The 19,114-nt window shown below is 38.3% G+C and overlaps 1 protein-coding gene across 8 annotated transcripts in view; it reads left to right on the top strand.

The window, feature by feature from the left end:
* EXTL3 (exostosin like glycosyltransferase 3) overlaps window positions 1-19,114 on the top strand; it is a 131,953-nt gene that overhangs the window by 75,168 nt on the left and 37,671 nt on the right. For all 8 annotated transcript variants that reach the window (XM_087866604.1, XM_045773959.2, XM_045773958.2 and 5 more), the window contains one exon: window positions 18,203-18,301. The gene's annotated coding sequence lies outside the window, so the exon portion shown is untranslated. The remainder of the gene's footprint in view (window positions 1-18,202; window positions 18,302-19,114) is intronic.

Below are 19,114 nucleotides of genomic sequence, written 5' to 3'. Positions count from 1 at the left end.
CTTTTACCTTCTTGGTGAAATTTATTCCTAGGTATTTTATTCTTTCTTTTTTTCCAAGAAGCTTACTGAAATATTTATTCATAGTCCCACTGTTTTAAATGTATATTTATGGACTGTCCAAAAGCAATAGTTTTAGTACCCCTCAGACTTCTGGAAATTTTAAATGATCCAAGAAGCTCTTGTGAAGATCAAGTTTTCAGATTTTTTCCTGGGGACATCCTTAGGTCACCTTTTGTGCTCCCAGGAAGCATTCGCTTAGCAGCAGTCTGTGTTTCAAGCATCCATCTTCACCTGCAAAGTTGATAATAATTTGATTTTTGCAAAGTTTTACAACTTGGAACAGTTATCAAGATCTAAACCTTAAATGCACTTTACTTTGTACGTTGACTTGATTTCACGCTGTGAAAGGGCAGGCACACATGGCAGTTATACAGTGAGGCCTCTCTTTCATATGGTAGAAATCTCTGCTTACATTAAAAACTCCCTGGCATACAGCTGATGACCAGTAAACTAAAATGCATTCAAACCAATCTCCGTATATCCTGGCATGGGATCGCAGACTGGGGAGCCTCTTGGGGCCTCTTAGGGTCCCATGGACATCATGGCCTAGGCCAGGCTGCTGCCTCCCACACATTCAGGTCAAGGGATCCTCAGACCCATCCCAGCTACAGCCACACACCCCTGCCCTCGTGCCCTGCCTGGTGCCCAAGAGGCTGTGTATCCCGAACCACTTACCATTCTGGAACCCCCAACACAGCACATCAGCAGAGAGCAGAGGCAAGAATAAAAGTGACATTTTATTCTTTTTGATACAATTGTAAATGTGGATGTTTTCTTTATGTCTCTTTCTGATCACTCCTTATTACTGTATAGAAATGCTAATTTTTATGTTAATTTTGTATCCTGCTACTTCACTGCATTCATTTATTCTAGTGGTTTGCTGGTCAGGTCTTTAGGGTTTTCTTTTTTTTTTTTTTTTTAAGATTTTATTTATTTATGTGACAGAGAGACAGCCAGAGAGAGAGGGAACATAGCAGGGGGAGTGGGAGAGGAAGAAGCAGGCTCATAACGGAGGAGCCTGATGTGGGACTCGATCCCGGTACGCCGGGATCACGCCCTGAGCCGAAGGCAGACGCTTTAACGACTGCGCTACCCAGGCGCCCCTAGGGTTTTCTAAATATAGTAATCACATCATCTGCAAATAGTATTTTACTTCTTCCTTTTCAATTTGAATGCCCTTTATTTCTTTTTCTTGCATGATTGTTATGGCTAGGGCTTCCAATAATATGTTGAATGAGTGGCACAAGTAGACATCCTTGTCTTATTCTTGATCTTAGGAGGAAAAACTTTCAGCTTTTCACCATTGAGTGTGATGCTAGCTGTGGGTTTGTCATGTGTGGCCTTTGTTATGTTGAGGTGCCTTCCTTCTATGCCCACTTAGTTGAGAGTTTTTACCATAAATGGATGTTGAATTTTGTCATAGGCTTTTTCTGCATCTATTGAAATGATTATCTGATTTTTATCCTTTGTTTTCTTAATGTGGTGTATTATGTTGATTGATTTGTGGATGTTGAACCATTCTTGCATTCCTGGAATAAATACCACTTGATTGTGGTGTATGATCATTTCAATGTATTGTTGAATGCAGTTTGTTAATATCTTTTTAAAAAATTTTTATTTAAATTCAGTTAATTTAACATATAGTGTATTATTAGTTTCAGAGATAGAGTTCAGTGATTCTTCAGTTCTATATAACGTGCTCATTACATCATGTGCCCTCCTTAATACCCCTCACCCAGATACCCATCCCCCTACCCTCTCCCCTTCAGCAACCCTCAGTCTGTTTCCTGTAGTCGAGTCTCCTATGATTTGTCTCCCTCTCTGATTTCATCTTATTTTATTTTTCCCTCCCTTCCCCTATGATCCTCTGTTTTGTTTCTTAAATTCCACATATGAGTGAAGCCATATGATAATTGTCCTTCTCTGATTGAGTTATTTCACTTAGCATAATATCCTCTGGTTCCATCTATGTCACTGCAAATTGTAAGATTTCTTTTTTTTTTTTTTGACGGCTGATTAATATTCCATTGTGTGTGTGTGTATACATGTATATGTATATACACATGTATATATATGGCATATATATGGCACATCTTCTTTATCCATTCATCTGTTGGTGGACATCTGGGCTCTTTCCATAGTTTGACTATTGTGGCCATTGCTGCTATAAACATTGGGGTGCAGGTGCCCCTTCGGATCACTACATTTGTATCTTTTGGTGAAATATCTAGTGGTATAATTGCCTGGTCACAGGGTAGTTGTATTTTTAACTTTTTGAGGAACCTCCATACTGTTTTCCAGAATGGCTGTACCAGCTTACATTCCCACCAGCAGTGTAAGAGGGTTCCCTTTTCTCCACCTCCTGGCCAACATTTGTTTCCTTTCTTGTTAATGTTAGCCATTCTAACTGGTGTGAGGTGGTATTGCATTGTGGTTTTGTATTTCCCTGATGATGAGTGATTTTGAGCATTTTTCTGTGTCTGTTGGCCATTTGTATGTCTTCGGAGAAATGTCTCTTCATGTCTTCTGCCCATTTCTTGACTGGATTATTTGTTTTTTGAGTGTTGGGTTTCATAAGTTCTTTATAGATTTTGGATACAAGCTCTTTATCTGATAAGACGTTTGCAAACATCTTCTCCCATTCTGTAGGTTGTCTTTTGGTTTTGTTGACTGTTTCCTTTGTTGTGCAAAAGCTTTTTATCTTGATGAAGTTCCAGTAGTTCATTTTTGTTTTTTTTCCCTTGCCTTTGGAGACGTGTCTAGCAAGAAGTTGCTGCAGCCAAGGTTACAGAGGTTGCTGCCTGTGTTCTCCTCTAGGATTTTGAGGTCTTTCATCCATTTTGAGTCTATTTTTGTGTATGCTGTAAAGATATGGTTCAGTTTCATTCTTCTGCATGTGACTGTTCATTTTTCCCAACACCATTTGTTGAAGAGACATTTTTCCGTTGGATATTCTTTTCTGCTTTGTCGAAGGTTAGTTGACCATAGAGTTGAAGGTCCATTTCTGGGTTCTCTGTTCTGTTCCATTGATCTATATGTCTGTTTTTGTGCCAGTACTGTATTGTCTTGATGATTACAGCTTTATAATATAGCTTGAAGTCTGGAATTCTGATGCCACAAGCTTTGGTTTTCTTTTTCAACATTCCTTTGGCTATTTGCGGTCTTTTCTGGTACTATACAAATCTTAGGATTATTTGTTCTTGCTCTGTAAAAATGTTGATGGTATTTTGATAGGGATTGCATTGAATGTGTAGATTGCTCTGGGTAGCGTAGACATTTTAATAATATTTGTTCTTCCAGTCCATGAGCATGGAATGTTTTTCCATTTCTTTGTGTCTTCTTCCATTTCTTTCATAAGTGTTCTATAGTTTTCAGAGTACAGATCCTTTGCCTCTTTGGTTAGGTTTATTCCTAGATATCTTATGGTTTTTGGTGCAATTGTAAGTGGGATTGATTCCTTAATTTCTCTTTCTTCAGTCTCATTGTCAGTCTGTAGAAATGCAACTGATTTCTGTGCATTGATTTTATATCCTGCCACTTTGCTGAATTCTTGTATGAGTTTTATCAATTTTGGGGTGGAGTCTTTTGGGTTTTCCATATAGAGTATCATGTCATTTGCAAAGAATGAGATTTGACTTCTTTACTGATCTGGATGCCTTTTATTTCTTTTTGTTGTCTGATTGCTGAGGCTAGGACTTCTAGTGCCCTGTTGAACAACAGTGGTGATAGTGGACATCTCTGCTGTGTTCCTGACCTTAGGGGAAAAGCTCTCAGTTTTTCCCCGTTGAGAATGATACTCTCTGTGAGCTTTTTATATATGGCTTTTATGATATTGAGGTATGTTCCCTCTATCCCTACACTGTGGAGAGTTTTAATCAAGAAAGGGTGCTGTACTTTGCTGAATGTTTTTTCTGCATCTGTTGAGAGGATCATATGGTTCTTGTCATTTCTTTTATTAACATAGTGTATCACATTGATTGATTTGCAAATGTTGAACCCCCCCTTGCAGCCCAAGAATAAATCCCACTTGGTCATGTGAGTAAGCTTTTAATGTACTGTTGGATCCTATTGGCTAGTATCTTGGTGAGAATTTTTGCATCCATGTTCTTCAGGGATATTGGTCTGTAATTCTCCTTTTTGGTGGGGTCTTTGGTTTTGGGGGCTATGCTGGCCTCATAGAATGACTTTGGAAGTTTTCCTTCCATTTCTATTTTTTGAAACAGCTTCAGAAGAATAGGTATTAATTCTTCTTTAAATGTTTGGTAGAATTCCCCCAGGAAACCATCTGGCCCTGGACTCTTGTTTGTGGGAGATTTTTGATTACTGCTTCAATTTGCTTGCTGGTTATGGGTCTGCTCAGGTTTTCTATTTCTTCCTGTTTCAGTTTTGGTAGTTTATTCGTTTCTTGGAATGCATCTGTTTCTTCTAGATTGCCTAATTGGTTGGCATATGGTTGCTCGTAATATCATATAATTGTATTTCTTTGGTGTTGGTTGTGATCTCTCCACTTTCATTCGTGATTTTATTTATTTGGGTCCTTTCTCTTTTCTTTTTGATAAGTTTATCAATCTTCCTAATTCTTTCAAAGAACCAGCTCCTCGTTTCATTCATCTGTTCTGTTCTTTTCAGTTCTATTTCATTGATTTCTGCTCTCTTCTTTATTATTTTTCTTCTGCTGGGTTTAGGCTTTATTTCCTGTTCTTTCTCTAGCTCCTTCAGGTGTAAGGTTAGGTTGTGTATTTGAGACCTTTCTTGTTTCTTGAGAAAGGCTTGTATTGCTATATACTTCTCTCTTAGGACTACCTTTGCTGCATCCCAAAGATTTTGAACAGTTGTGTTTTCATTTTCATTTGTTTCCATGAATTTTTTAAATTCTTTAATTTCCTGGTTGACTCATTCATTCTTTAGTAGGACACTGTATCCTCCATGTATTTGTGTTCCTTCCAAATTTTCTCTTGTGATTGAGTTCAGATTTTGTTTTTTGTTTTGTTTGTTTGTTTTTTTGAAAGAGAGAGTATGAACGGGGGAGCAGAGAGAGGGAGAAGCAGACTCCCCACCACTCAGGGAACTTAATGCAGGGCTTGATCCCAGGACCCTGGGATCATGACCTGAGCCAAAGGCAGCCGCTTAACCAACTGAGCCACCCAGGCACCCCGAGTTCAAGTTTTAGAGCATTGTGGTCTGAAAATATGTTGGGAAAAATCCCAATCACTTAGTACTCGTTGAGACCTGATTTCCGACCCAGTATGTGATCTATTCTAGAGAATGTTCCATGTGCACTCGAGAAGAATGTGTATTCTTTTGCTTTAGGATAAATGCTCTGAATATACCTGTGATGTCCATTTGGTCCAGTGTGTCATTCAAAGCCCTTGTTTCCTTGTTGATCTTCCGCTTAGATGATCTGCAGTGAGTGGGGTGTTGAAGTCCCCTACTATTATTGTATTATTATCAATGTGTTTCTTTAATTTTGTTATTAATTGGTTTATATAACTGGCTGCTCCCAAGTTAGGGGCTCAAATATTTACAATTGCTAGATCTTCTTGTTGGATAGACCCTTTAATTATGATATAGTGTCCTTTTTCATCTCTTATTACAGTCTTCAGTAATAAATAAATCTAATTTGTCTGATTTAAAGATAGCTACCCCAGCTTTCTTTTCTTGTCCATTAGCATGATAAATGGTTCTCCACCCCCTTACTTTCAATCTGGAGGTATCTTTGGGTCTAAAATGAGTCTCTTATAGACAGCACATCAGTGGGTCTTGTTTTATTTATCTGATCTGATATCCTGTGTCTTTTGATTGGAGCATTTAGCCCATTTACATTCAGAGTAACTAATGAAAGATATGAATTTAGTGCCATTGTGTTACCTGTAAAGTCACTCTTTCTGTCTGTTGTCTGTGTTCCTTTCTGGTCTGTGTTACTTTAGGGCTCTCTCTTTGCTTAAAGGATCCCCTTAATATTTCTTGCAGGGCTGGTTTAGAGATCACAAATTCTTTTAGTTTCTGTTTGTCCTGGAAGTTCTTTATCTCTCCTTCTATTCTGAATGACAGCCTTGCTGGATAAAGTATTCTTGGCTGCATATTTTTCTCATTTAGCATCCTGAATATATCATTCCAGACCTTTCTGGCCTGCCTGGCCTCTGTGGATAGGTCTGCTGCCAGCCTTATGTTTCAGTGCTTGTAGGTCATGGATCTCTTGTCCTGAGCTGCTTTCGGAATTGTCTCTTTGTCTTTGAGATTTGCAAACCTCACTATTGTATGTTGCCTATTTTTTATTGACTTTTGATGGGGGGTTTCTCTGGATCTCCTGGACTTGAATGTCTGTTTCCTTCCCCAGATTAGGGAAGTTCTCAGGTATAATTTGCTTAAATAAAACTTCAACCACCCCACCTCTTTCCTCTTCCTCTGGGATCCCAATTACTCTAATATTGTTTCACTTTATAGTATCACTGATCTCTCAAATTCTCCCCTCATAATCCAGTAGTTGTTTATCTCTTTTTCTCATCTTCTTTATTCTCCATTATTTTGTCTTCTGTATCACTGACTCTTTCTTCTGCCTCATTTATCTTACCAATTAAAGCCTCCATTTTTTATTGTATCTCAGTAATAACCTTTTTGATTTTGACCTGTTTAGATTTTAGTTCTTTTATTTCTCCAGTAAGGGATTCTCTAGGGTCTTCTGTGTTTTGTTTTGTTTTTTTCCCAAGCCCAGCTAGTACCTTTATAATTGTTGTTGCTGTTATTGTTTTTTTAAAGTTTTTTTTTTTTTTTTTTTTTGGTATTTGACAGAGAGAGACACAGCGAGAGAGGGAACACAAGCAGGGGGAGTGGGAGAGGGGAGAAGGAGGCTTCCTGCTGAGCAGGGAGCCTGATGCAGGGCTTGATCCCAGGACTCTGGGATCATGACCCAAGCTGAAGGCAGATGCTTAATGACTAAGCCACCCTGGCACCCCTATAATTGTTGTTTTGGATTCTAGTTCTGACATTTTACTTATACCCATATTGATTAAATCCCTGTCAATGAGTACTGCCACTTGTTCTCTTTTTTTGCAGTGAGTTCTTCCATCTTGTCATTATGTCCAGAGAGGAATAGGTAAAAGAGAGAAAAAAAATAGAAAAATAGGAACAGTGACACCAGAAAAAAATATACTACAATCAGAAAAGATCAGAAGCCAAAAAAGAAAAAAAAGAGAATAAAATCAAACAGGAGGTGAACAGAACAGAACATTAAAGTAGATCCTGGGTGCATTTTGGTCTGTTAGAAGAAACTAGATCCCAAAATTGTAAATTAAGGAAAACTTACATACATATACAAAAATAAAATTGACACAATGAAAGGAAGCCAAAAATGAAATATATATATCACATAAATGTAAAAATGAAAATTAAAAAAGGGAAAGAGTTGACAAAATGAATTAGCTGAAAAGGAAAGAAACTTAAAACTGAAAGACTAAAGAATTGTGAGAAAAAACCATGAATTCTATATACTAATTTCCCCTAGTGCAGGAGTTTTGCAGTTCTTTGTGATCAGTAAACTTGATATTAGCTGAAGTTCCTGCTGGTTTTTGGGGAAGGGGCCTGTTGGGCTGATTCTTAGGTGTCTTTACCTGGGTGGAATTGTATCCCCCTTGCCAGGCGGCCGGGCTCAGTGTAAGTGGCTCTGGATTGCTCTATGTAGCTTTTTGTTCTCCGAAGGCTTTCAGCACTGATTTGGGGGATGAAAACTGCAGCTTCCCAATCTCCAGCCCTGGAGATGAAAGTTTGTGCCCCCCGACTCTTCAGTGTGTCCTCACGGAAAAGCAGTCAATCACTCTTGTCTCCCTGGTTTCTGTCCGCACTCAGTGTTCACCCAGCCTGAGACTGAGTGTTTTTATCTCAGGCATGCGACCCTGTTTCAAGTCTACAAACGTTATGGACTTTTGTGGTACGCGCCAGCGCTGCTCCTCCTGGGGGAGGGAGTGGGGACTTGCCACAGTTTTGCCCCTTGCTGGGCCCCTGCTTGGAGAGCAGTCACTGGACTGGGTCCTCATTTGCTGTTTATGGCAACATTGAGCACAAAGCCCACACCTGGGCTCACTATTTGCAGCTGCTTCCCTGCTCCAAGGCTTGGGAACTCTGCCACACTCAGGCACCCCCGTTCTGTTTGTGAGCCCAGATATCTTGAGACCACACTGTCCCACCTGGGAGTCTGCCCCACTTTGCCACCTGAGCACCCTTCAGGCAGGGGCATCCCCTGCCAGAGCAGACTTCTAAAAGTTCCTTTTTTGCTCTCCGCTGCTTATATTGCTTTCTGGTACCAGGCTTACAGAGGTTCCCTCCCCCTTCAGGTGATCTTCCAATGATATATTGCCTCAGATTCACTTTTCCACACCTCCTACCTTGGAAAAAGTGATTGCTTTTCTATTTGTAGAATTGTAGCAATTCTTTTCTCAGGTTGCCGGTTGAGTTCGCAGGTGTTCAGAATGACCTGATAACTAGCTGAATTCCAGGAACCAGATGAAGTTAGTGTCCCCTAGTCCTTCACCATCTTACCTCTGTCCCCAGTTTGGTAATATCTTGTTGAAAATTTTTGCGTCTGCATTCATTAGGGATATTGGCCTGTAATTTACTCCTTTTTTTGTGTCTTTTTCTGGGTTTTGGTATCAGGTTAATACCGACATCATAAAATGAGTTTAGAAGCTTTCCTTCTTTAGTTTTTGGGAATAATTTGAGAAGATTAGGTAGTAACTGTTCTTTTATATATATTGTAGAATTTACCTGTAAAACCGTCTGGTTCTGGACTAATGTTTTTTGGGAGTTTTAAAATTACTGATTCAATTTCAGTTACTTGTAATTGGTCAATTCAGATTTTTCCATATCTTTGTTATTCAGTCTTGGAAGGTTGTGTTTCCAGGAATTTATCCATTTTCCTATGTTTTCCAATTCGTTGATATAGAATTGTAAGTTTCTTATGATCCTTTATATTTCTGTGGTGTGAGTTTTAACTTCTCTTTCATTTCTGATTTTATTTATTTGGATGCTTTTTCCCTCCTTGATGAGTCTGGCTAGAGGTTTATTGATTTTGTTTATCTTTTCAAAGAACTAGCTTTTATTTTCATTCATCTTTTCTGTTGTTTTTCTAGCCTCTTTTTCATTATTTTTGCTCTGATCTTTATTATTTCTTTACTTTTACTAACTTTGGGCTTATTTTGTTCTTTTCTAATTCCTTTACATGTAAAATTAGATTGTTTATTTGGAATTTTGTTTGTTTGTTTCTTGAGGTAGGCATGTAGTTCTATGAACTTCCTCTTAAAACTGCTTTTTCTTGTCCCATTTATTTTGCCAAGTTGTGTTTCTATTTTCATTTGTGTTAAGGTATTTTTAAATTTTGTCTTTGATTTCTTCATTGATGTTATTTAGTGTGCACATATTTGTGTGTTTTCCAGTATTCATGTAACTAATTTCTAGTTTCATACTGTTATAATTGGAAAAAATGCTTGATATGATTTCAGTGTTCTTGAATTTACTGAGACTTGTTTTGTGGCCTAACATGTGATCTATCCAGGAGAATGTTCCATCTGTACTTGAAAAAAAAATGTGTATCCTGCAGTTTGTGATGAAATGTTTTGTATGTATCTGTTAAGTCTCTCTGTCCAGTGTGTCGTTTAAGGCCAATGTTTACTTACGGATTTTCTGTCTAGATGATCTATGCATTGATGTAATTGGGAGTGTGATGTTCCCTACTGTTATTGTATTATGTCAGTTTCTCTCTTTATATCCATTAGTATTTGTTTTTAATATTTAGGTGCTCCTATGTTAGGTGCATAAATATTTATGCATATTATATCCTCTTATCAGATTGACCCTTTTATCATTATGTAATGCCCTTCTTTGTGTGTGTGTGTTTTAAAAAAGATTTTATTTATTTATTTGTCAGAGAGAGAGCATGTAGAAGCAGGGGGAGCAGCAGGCAGAAGAAAAGGGAGAAGCAGGCTCCTTGCTGAGCAGGGAGCCTGACAATTCAGGGCTTCATCCTAGGACCCTGGGATCACGACCTGAGCCAAAGGCAGACGCTTAACGACTGCGCCACCCAGGCGCCCCTCATCCTGTTTTGCTTTTAAGCAAATTCCGGATAAATTGTTTTCTCTATAAAAATCTCAGTTTATACTTCTAAAAGGTAGGGATGATGATTATTTTTTTTACATTTCAGTGTTTTAGTTTATTCCCTTTTCTTAGAGTACATAAACAGGTAACTATATCTGGACAGTTTGTCTTCAAGTATCAATTTATGCCTCTTGTTCCAGTATAGTTATTAATAGCACCCTTTTGCACTTAAAAGAGTGTCTCTGTTTGAACGTTAAATTCTGGGGTCACCTTATATACTTAAGGGAAGGCTTTTCATAGTTGTCTAAATATATTCATTTTTATTTTATTTTAATTCCAGTTTAGTTAGCATAAAGTGTTATATTAGTTTTAGGTGTATAATAGTGTTTCAGCAAGTCCGTGTTCATCACAAAGAGTGCACTTCTTAATCCCCATCACTTATTTCATCTGTTTCACCCCCTACCTCCCCACTGATAACCATCAGTTTGTTCTCAATAGTTAAGAGTCTGTTTCTTGGCTTCTCTCTCTCTTTTTCCTTTGTTTGTTTTGTTTCTTAAATTCCACATCTGAGTGAAATCTCATATGGTATATGGTATTTGTCTTTCTCTGACTGGCTTATTTCACCTAGCATTATACTCTTTAGTTCCATCCATGTCATTGCAAATGTCAAGATTTCATTCTTTTTTATGGCTAAATAATATTCCATTATATTGTATATATGTATACACACACACACACACACACACACACCCCACATCTTCTTCATACATTCATCTGTTGATGGGCGCTTGGGCTGCTTCCATAATTTGGCTGTTGTAAATAATGCTGCTACAAACGTATGGCTGCGTGTATCCCTTTGAACCAGTATTTTTGTATTTTTTTGGTAAATACCCAATAGCATAATTATTGGATCATAGGATAGTTCCATTTTTAACTTTCTGAGGAACCTCCAATACTGTTTTCTAGAGTGGCTGCACCAGTTTGTTTTCCCACCAGCAGTGCAAGAGGTTCCTTTTTCTCCACATCCTTGTCAACATTTGTTGTTTCTTAATGTTTTTGATTGTAGCCATTCTGACAGGTGTAAGGTGATATTGTGGTTTCAATTTGCGTTTTCCTGATGGTGAGTGGTGTTGAGCATCTTTTCATGTGTCTGTTAGCCATCTGTATGTCTTCTTCGGAAAAATGTCTCTTCATGTCTTCTGCCCATTTTTTAATTGGATGTCTGTTTTTTGGTTGTTGATTTGTGTAAGTTCTTTTATATATTTGGATACTAATCTTATATCAGATATGTCATTTGCAGATATCTTCTCCTATTCCATGGGTTGCCTTTTAGTTTTGTTGATGTAGTCCCAATAGTTTATTTTTGCTTTTGTTTCCCTTGCCTCAGGAGACATATCTAGAAAAATGTTGCAACAGCTGATGGCCAGAGACTTTATTGCCTGTGCTCTTTTCTAGGACTTTTATGGTTTCAGGGTCTCACATTTGGATTAGGTCTTTAATCCATTTTGAGTTTATTTTTGTGGATGGTATAAAAAAAGTGGTCCAATTTCATTCTTTTGCACGTTGTTGTCCAGTTTTCCCAACACCATGTGTTCAAGAGATTGTCTTCTTCCCATTGTATATTCTTTCCTGTTTTGTTGAAGATTAATTGACCATACAGTTGTGGGTTCATTTCTGGGTTTTCTATTCTGTTCCATTGATCTATGTGTCTGTTTTTGTGCCAGTTCCATACTGTTTGGATTACGGCAACTTTATAGTATAAATTGAAGTCCAAAATTGTGATACCTCCAGCTTTGGTTTTCTTTTTCAAAATTACTTTGGCAATTCAGGGTCTTTTATGGTTCCATGTAAATTTTAGGATTTTTTGGTCTAGTTCTGTGAAAAAAGCTGTTGGTATTTTAGTAGAGATTGCATTAAATGTGTAGATTGCTTTGGGTTGTATAAATATTTTAACAATATTTGTTCTTCCAATCCATGAGCATGGAATATCTTTCCATTCCTTTGTGTCATTTTCAGTTTCTTTCATCAGTGTTTATTGTTTTCAGAGTACAGGTCTTTCACCTCTTTGATTAGATTTATCCCAAGGATCTTATTATTTTTGATGCAGTGATAAATGGGACTGTTTTCTTAGTTTGTCTTTCTGCTGCTTCATTGATTGGTGTATAGAAATGCAAGATTTCTCTGCATTTGTTTTATATCCTGCAACTTTACTGAATTCATTTATCTGTTCTTGTAGTTTTTTGGTGTAGTCTTTAGGGTTTTCTATGTAGAGTAACATGTCATCTGCAAATAGTGGAAGTTTTACTTCTTCCTTACCAATTTGGATGCCTTTTATTTTTTTATGTTGTCTCATTGCTGTGGCTAGGACTTCCAGTACTCTGTTGATAAGAGAGTATCACTCTGTTGATAAGAGTGGACATCTTTGTCTTATTCCTGACCGTAGGGGAAAAGCTCTCAGTTTTTCCCCATTGAATATGATGTTCACTGTGGGTTTTTCATATATGGCCTTTATTATGTGAGGTATGTTCCCTCTAAACCTACTTTGTTGAGGACTTTTATCATTAGTAGTTGCTGTGCTTTGTCAGATGTTTTTTCTGCATCTTTCGAGTTGATAATATGGTTTTTGTGTTTTCTCTTAGTGATGTGGTGTATGATGTTGATTGATTTGTGGATATTAATCCACCCTTGCATACCAGGATTAAGTCCTACTTGATTGTGGTGAATGATTTTTTAATATATTGTTGAATTCTGTTTACTAATATTTTGTGAGGACTTTTGCATTGATGTTCATCAAAGATATTGGCCTATAGTTCTCTTTTTTTGTTAACTCTTGAAATCTTTGGTAGAATTTGCCTGTGAAGCTATCTGGTCGTGGACTTTCATTCTTTGGGAGTTTATTTATTTATTTTTGATTACTGATTCAATCTTCTTGCTGGTAATCGATCTATTCAGATTTTCTGTTTCTTATTGAGTTTTGGTAGGTTATATGTTTCTAGGAACATATCCATTTCCTCTACGTTGTCCACTTTGTTGGTATTAGTTTTTTGTAACATTCTCTTACAATTATTTGTATTTCTGTGGTGTTGGTTGTTTTTCTCCTCTTTCATTTGTAATTTTATTTGAATCCTTTCTCTCTCTCTCTCTCTTTTTTAATATTTTAGAGAGAGAGAGTAGGGGGAGGAGCAGAGAGAGAGGAAGAGAGAATTTAGAGCAGACTCTATGCTAAACACAGAGCCTGATGCAGGGCTCGATCTCACGACCCTGAGATCATGACCTAAGCTAAAATCAAGAGCCAGATGCTTAACCAGCTGAGCCACGCAGTCATCCCTCTCTTTGTTTTTTGATGAGTCTGGCTAGAGGTTTATGAATTTTGTTGATCCTTTCAAAGAACCAGTTGCTGGTTTATTTATCTGTTCTACTGGGTTTTTTGTTTGTTTGTTTCTGAATCATTTATTTCTACTTTGATCTTTATTATTTCCTTCCATCTGCTGGGTTTTGGTTTTGTTTGTTCTTTTTCTAGCTCCTTCAGATGTAAGGTTAGGTTGTTTATTTGAGATTTATCTTCTTAAGGTAGGTCTGTGTTGTTGTAAACTTCCCTCCCTTTTTGCTTTTGCTGCATCCCAAGGGTTTTGGACCCTTGTGTTTTCATTTTCATTTGTTTCCACGTGCTTTTTGATTTCTTCTTTGCATTCTCTGTTGACCCATTCATTGTTTAGTAGCATGTTATTTAACCTCCATGTATTTGTGGTCTTTCCAGATTTTTCTTGTGGTTAATTTCTAGTTTTGTAGTGTTGTGGTCAGAAAAGATGCATAGTATGATTTCAGTCTTTTTGAATTTGTTGAGAGTTATGTTTTGGCCTAATATGTGATCTGCTGTGGAGAATGTTCCATGTACACTTGAAAAGAATGTGTATTGTACTGTTTTAGGATAGAATGTTCTAAATATATCTGCTAAATCCATTTGATCCAATGTGTCATTCAAAGCCATTTTTTCCTTGTTGATTTTCTGACTGGATGATCTGTCAGTTGATATAAGTGGGGTTTTAAAGTCCCCTAATATTATTGGGGCACCTGGCTGGCTCAGTCGGTATAGCAGGTGACTCTTGATCTCAGATTTGTGTGTTCAAGCCCCATGTTGGGTGTAGAGCTTACTTTAGAAAAATAAAAAAATAAAATAAATTTCCCTACTATTATTGTATTACTATTGATTAGGTTTTTTTTTTTTTTTTTTTTTGGTCTCTTACTAACTGTTTTATACATTTCGGTACTCTCATATTGGGTGGGTAGATATTTACAATTGTTATATCTTCTTCTTGGATTGTCGCCTTTATTATTATACAGTGGCTTTTTTTTTTGTCTGCTGTTACAGTCTTTGTTTTAAAATCTGTTTTGACTGACATGGGTATTGCTACTGCAGCTTTCTTTTGATAGATATCCATTTCCATGATAAATATTTCTCCATTCCTTCACTTTCAGTCTGCAGCTGTCTTTAGGTCTTAAATGAGTCTTCTGTAGGCAGCATATAGGTGGGTCTTGTGTTTTTATTCATTCTGTCACTGTATGTCTTTTGATTGGAGCGTTTAGTCCACTTATAGTCAAGGTAATTATTGATAAGGGCACTTGGGTGCTCAGTTGGTTAAGTGTCCAACTCTTGATTTCAGCTCAGGTCGTGATCTCAGGGTCCTGGGATCCAGCCCCACATTGGGGTTCATGCACAGTGCGGAGCTGGCTTGAGGATTTTTCTCATTCTCCCTCTGCCCCTCCCTCTGCACGCTTTGTGCACACTCACGCACTTTCTCCCTCTCTCTCTAAAACAAATATTTTTAAAAAATAATTATTGATAGATATGAATTTATTGCCATTTTAGTCCTTGTTTTGTGGTTGTGAAGTTTTTCTCTGATCCTTTCTTTTCTTTCTCTTTCATGGTTCACTAGTTTTCTTTAGTGATATATTTGGATTCCTTTCTCTTTATTCTTTGCATATCTATTAGTAGTTTTTGATTTGTGGTTACCATTAAGTTTATTTATTTATTTAAAAGATTTTTATTTCTTTATTTGTTAGAGAGACAGAGCACAAGCAGGGGGAACGGCAGGCAGAGGGAGAAGCAGGCTCCCCACTGAGCAGGGAGCCTGATGTGGGACTCAACCTCAGGACCCTGGGATCGTGACCTGAGCTGAAGGCAGACGCTTAACCAACTGAGCCACCCAGGCGTCTTTACCATTAGGTTTATATATAACATCTTCAGCATATGTCAGTCTATATTAAGTTGATGGTCATTTAAGTTTGAACCATTCTTTACTCCTCCCTACACTTTAGGTATATGGTGTCGTATTTTGCATCCTTTTATTTTGTGAGTTCCTTAACTGAATTTTTATAGAAATATTCATTTTTTTACTGCTTTTATGTTTCCTACTTTCATACTGTCACTTTTGGTCTTTCCTTCCCACTCAAAGAATCCTCTTTAGTATTTTTAGCAGGGCTGGTTTAGTGGTCATGTTCTTCTTTATTTTTTGTCTGAGAAACTCTTTATCTCCCCTTCTATTCTGAATGATAGCCCTGCTGGATAGAGTATTCTTGGCTGGAGATTTTTCCCATTTAGTACTTAAAATGTATCATGCCACTCTCTCTGGCTTTCAGCGTTTCTGCTGAAAAATCTGATGATAGCCTTATGGTGTTTCCCTTTTGTAACTGTCTTTTTTTGTCTTGCTGCTTTAATTTTTTTTACTTTATCATTACGCTTTGCCATTTTAATTACAGTATCTCTTGGTGGATTCTGTTGATTTTGTTGGGGGTTCTCTGTACTTCCTGGATCTGAATATCTTTCGTTCTCCAGATTAGGGAAGTTTTCAGCTCTTATTTCTTCAGATAAATTTTCTGCCCCCTTTTCTCTCTCTCTTCTTCTTCTTCTTCTGGGATTCCTATGATACAAATGTAATTATGTTTGATGGGGTCACTAAGTTCCCTAAGTCTATTCTCATTTTGCACAGTTCTTTTTTCTCTCTTTTGTTCAGCTTGATTACTTTCCATTATTGTGCCTATTATGTCATTAATTTGTTCCTTTGCTTCTTCCAGCCTGATGTTCATTCCATCAAGTGTGTTTCTTACTTCGTTTATTGAGCCCTTTATCTCTGCTATGTTATTCCCTATCTCTGTGTTAATCATCCCACTGATGCTTTCCAGTCTTTCCTCAAGTCCAGCGAATATTTTTATGATTATTACTTTAAATTCTCTATCAGGCATGTTACTTATATCTGTTTCACTTATATTTCTGGCTGTGGCCTTGTCCTGTTCTTTACTTTAGGACACATACCTCTGTCATCTCATTCTTTTTGTCTCTGTGCCTGTTTCTCTGTGTTAGGAAGATCAGTTATGTCTCCTGTTCTTAAGGATAATGGCCTTATGAAGAAGAGGTCTAGTACTGCCCTGCAGTGCAGTGTCCCCTGTTCCCTAGGGCCTGGCACTTCAGGTAGTGTTTCCATTGTGTGCTGCCTGGGCTCTGCTGTTGTGTTCTGGTTACTTTATCCTTCAGGCCAGTCATCTGCAGAGGCTGTCTTTTTTTTTTTTTTTTTTTAAGATTTTATTTATTTATTTGACAGAGAGAGAGAGACAGCCAGTGAGAGAGAGAACACAAGCAGGGGGAGTGGGAGAGGAAGAAGCAGGCTCCCATTGGAGCAGGGAGCCTGATGCAGGGCTCGATCCCAGGACTCCGGGATCACGCCCTGAGCTGAAGGCAGACGCTTAACGACTGAGCCACCCAGGCGCCCCTACAGAGGCTGTCTGCCTGTTGTGAGCAATGTTTGGTCCCTGGCCTGAATGTGATGAGTTTTTACTAAATTGCTCTGGTCTGCTTGTGAAATGAGACCTGTTGCCACTGTTGCCCGAACTGAGGCTCTGCAAAACTCCCAGGTCGGGAGATGCGGTATGGGCAGGAGGTTGTGCCAATCTTTAGGGGTTGGGGGCCCACTGTGCTGGGATTGAGGCAAGCCTGATTGGGAAGGGTGGGTCTACTGGAGCTCAGCAAGGGTGGTGGGGCTTGGTGTAAGCGAGTTAGGCAGTGAGGGGTGTACAGGTTCCACAGGTGACCCTGTGCTCATGCTGAGTGGTGGGGGCAGGGGTTTTGGTGCAGGCCAGTTCCTTCATTCCTGGAGAGGTCTCTCTGCAAACACTGCCTTTTGGATGAGCAAATAACCTCCCCACTGTGTGCCCCAGGCGCTCTTCCGATTGATGTTTCCACACTGTATGTCCACGGGCTGTTTGCCCTGCCTTCTCTCCAAGAACAATCCCATGCCCGCTAGGCTCTCCCTGAGGCAAGCCTGTGGACTTTTAAAACACCAGGCTTTAAGCCCCACTGTTTGCAGAAACTCATGAAATTTGGCCCCTCTTGCTTTCTAAGCCATTGCTAGGGGAATTTGTCTTCCACATGTGGGTGCTAGTCTGTCTCTTACCCTTTCTCACCACTGTGGCTCCCTGACCACTGCAGTGGCCAAGATCCATTCTTCTCCCAGACCGTGTCTCTGCACTTCATACCTTCTTTGTGTGGTTTCTTTTCTACCTTTGGTTGTGGAGTTTGTTCTGCCAGTCTTCAGGTCAATTTCTGGGGTATTGGGATGATTTGGTAGTTACCTAGTTGTGTTCGTGGGACTATGAGGCAAGCCTAGGGTTCTCCGACTCCGCCAGCATCTCCCCCCTTCAGTAAATACATTCTTTAATAGCACCTTTAGTAGTGAGTTTCTTTCTTTCTTTCTTTCTTTCTTTCTTTCTTTCTTTCTTTCTTTCTTTCTTTCTTTCTTTCTTTTCTTTTCTTTTCTTTTCTTTTCTTTTCTTTTCTTTCTTAAGATTTTATTTATTTATTTGACAGAGCACAAGTAGGCAGGGTGGCAGGCAGAGGGAGAGGGAGAAGCAGGCTCTCCGCTGAGCAGGGAGCCCGACACAGGGCTCGACCTCAGGACCCTGGGATCATGACCTGAGCTGAAGGCAGATGCTTAACTGACTGAGCCACCCAGGCGCCCCAGTATTGATTATTTTTCTAATAGCATGTCATTTTTCTATTTTTTGTCAGGAGAGCAAGCCCTGGACCTGGAGTTCGCTATTTCAAGAAATTATATACTGAAGTAAAATGCTGCATGAGTTAGAAAAAGGAAGGATCTGGAAACATACGGTAAGGAGGGAATGAATCACCTGAATTCCTTGATTATGCATTCCTTTATTTCCTCCACTTCTTTGTCATAATTTGATTGTAAGGTGCAGAGAGTATTGTTTTGGAAACAGAGAGATTTTTAACATTTGAATTACAAGGATAATGCTTTAGAAATATTGATTTACATTCTCTGGGATATTTGCTCAGCTGTTAATTATCCATGGTTTGATCCACCAAATTTAAGCTCTTTTGTGATCAATAGTTTTTGTTTTCTGTTGTCCTTATCTCTTGTTCTACTTACTCAAGCCTTTTATTAACACTGGCAACTTTTTTTTATTTAGAGGGGAGAAGACTGTATCCAAACTTTAATAATTTTACATCTCTACCAAACGTAGAAGCTAGAGAGAAGATTGTGAAATGAAACCTGTTGACGGGCTACATACATTATACTACCTTGTAGTAGTATCCTTGCTGTTCCTTTATATCTTAGTCTTGGGTTAAAGGAGGTTCCATGAGGTCAAAGATTATTTTGCATTCTAGCTTCTTCCACAGTTATGCTGAACATATCTTAGACATGTTAAGAGTATGGTAAATACTTTTTGGAGGAAATGAATGAAAGAAATTGGGAATGTTCTTTGGCACAGAATATTAGGAATTCAATTCTACATGTTAAGTTTGAGATGAAAACAAGTGAAAAAGCTTTTGTAGCCACTGATAGTAAAGTTTGGTAAGTGAACAGGAGTGGGAATGTTGTTTCAAGATTTATTAGCTGAAAATACCCTCACATCCTCTGTCCTTTCTTGTCATAGCAACACAATATATTGTTTCTGTCTC

Source organism: Ursus americanus, chromosome 13, assembly GCF_024610735.1.
Source record: "Ursus americanus isolate L20-20 chromosome 13, mUrsAme1.1.p, whole genome shotgun sequence".
In the NCBI taxonomy this organism is placed as follows: domain Eukaryota; kingdom Metazoa; phylum Chordata; class Mammalia; order Carnivora; family Ursidae; genus Ursus; species Ursus americanus.
Note: the sequence above shows the minus strand (reverse complement) of the source record. Positions and strands in the feature narration are given on the sequence as shown.